Source organism: Lissotriton helveticus, chromosome 9 (assembly GCF_964261635.1).
Source record: "Lissotriton helveticus chromosome 9, aLisHel1.1, whole genome shotgun sequence".
Lineage (NCBI taxonomy): Eukaryota > Metazoa > Chordata > Amphibia > Caudata > Salamandridae > Lissotriton > Lissotriton helveticus.
Window position 1 is genome coordinate 440,545,166 of NC_136070.1, and position 2,334 is coordinate 440,547,499.

The window sequence follows — 2,334 nt, forward strand, 5'->3', positions numbered from 1 at the left end:
GGGAGGGGGCACTGAACCCAGATTATTGCTGTATTTCACAGATCAAATAGGAGAAGGGTTTGGTTTCCTGCCTTGCACTCAGGACCATGACACACTGGCTACACCACTGTCTGGAACCCGATTCCACAAATTATCCTTTGTACGCTGTATAGCTTTATCAGATAAACTGCATGTCTGTGCAAATTTAGTGGTAATTTCAATGGTAAATGTGCTGTCTCTAAATGACAGTGCGCTACCACACCATGCAAGGCCAGTTAGATAACACAACATTACCATTTTTATGCTGGATGTGACTAATTTACCACCCTTGGGGGCATATTAGCAAGCTGAAGTATCGCCGCTTTTTCGCCGAATTGTGCCGAGAAAGCGGCGATACTTTCAGCGCCCTATTAACAAGGGCATGCTAACGCCTGCCTCAAGCCCACTTTGCATGTCAGCGAGAAACATCGCTAATGACATGCAAAGTGGGCGTTCACACGTCCAACCACATGTAAAATGTGGTTGGAGGTGGGAACACCCTATTACCAAGGCAGGCGTTGGGAGAAGGAGACCTGCAATAACCTTGTTTATCGCAGGTCTCCCAACGCATGCTCTGACTAGGCGTTAGGCATTGATAACATGGGGGTGTGGATCATAACGCTGAATCCACCCCCCACCCCCATATTATCAAGGCACACATTAGCACGTGAAAACAACGTTTGTTTTCATGCGCTAATGTTCCATATCGCCGACTATCACCGGATTTAATTTCGCCTACGTGTTGCGCATTGATAATTACGCGCTAACACGGCGAAAAAATCCGGCGATATGGAAATGTGCGATGTGCGTTATATAACGCACATCTAGATAATATGCCCCTTGGTTTTTTGTGCGGTGTTTGGATTTTTCACAGTCCCTATAACTTCAGAGATGTAACATTAACTGCAGCAACCACAGACTGCAAAATTGCATCTGTTATTGGTCACGCCATGAAAATCTTGCTTCCCAGTAAATGTTTCCCAGTAGTTCCACCCCTGGCTCCACCACCTCTAATCCCACACCCCCTCAGTCATAGCTCAATTTGATGAGTACCTGCGCTTTTCTTTTCTCATTTGAAGCACTCACTATTTGTTCTGCAAATTTCAGTGTTTACTGGCTGCAAATCATAGGAGAAGACCCCTTCTGTAATCACATACAGTTGTGATCGTAGCCTAGGCAGGTTACAATGAATTGTATTGAACCCCCCCACACCTGCACAGCACAGCACATTTGCACTCCCACATCTACTCCTCAAAGCCCCTTACCCGCACTGCACCAAACAGTTTGGGACAAAAGATCTCCGTTAAAGAGCCCCTCATCGCGTGCTCGTCAGGCATTGCAACACCGGCCTGATGAGGAACATGCCCGATGAAGAAGCATGTCACCCAGTCTGGGTATGTGAAGGCTCCTCTTTCCAAATAGTGAGAAACCCTGCCTCCACCATAGGATCAGGGCACTACCTTCCCAGCCTCCTCCTTATCCTGCCTCCTTCATCCACAAACTGCATACTTTATTCAATTCAATTGTCTCGCTGGGGGCCCATATGCTGGACCTTGAAAAATGCCCTCAGTCCCTCCCCCTTCATTGATATAGGTTACGATGAATGCCAGAAACGAAATGATTTAAAACAGACCCTTCACTACAAGCTATCTCACTCTATACAAAGGTCACCAGTTTAGCCCAGAATGTGCCTCTAAATTTCCAGGCCATAGATTTATTTTTTGTGTGAAATATTTTTGTTAACAGTTTTGCAATAAAATCACGTTGCATCTCATTACAATTATTTGAACTACCGTAGTATTGCTGTTCAGTAATAGGACGTATATTATTTACTCTAGGGGGGGCATCTGTCTAATTGTCTACATATTCTCTTCGCATAGTGATGCCGGGAGGAACTGGGGAGTAAAAATTGGGAATGTATTGAGGAGGGAGTCAGGGTTTTTGCATCGGATAAGGCGTCTGGGTCACGTCAGCTATAGTCTGTAGGTGTGTCACAGCGTTGCTTGTGGGCTATCATTTGGACAATGTTGTCCGTTGCAGTATACGGTGCAGTGCACTGTGGAGGTTTTGTGCATCATGTGTTGGTTGGGGAGGTGGGGGCAGTGTCATGTGTACTCCCGATTGAGGTTTGTGCTTCCGAGTCTGCTGAGTTGTGCTGGGAGCTGCCAAGGTGGGTACGCGTTTGTAGTTGTTTGAACTGGTGTAATAATAGGGCCCACTCCATGGATATAGGATGTTTTCGCATTCCTTTTACCTCCTCCTCCCTTAGTGTTTCTTCTTCTGCTGTCACCCATTTCTGTACCGCTCCCATCCACG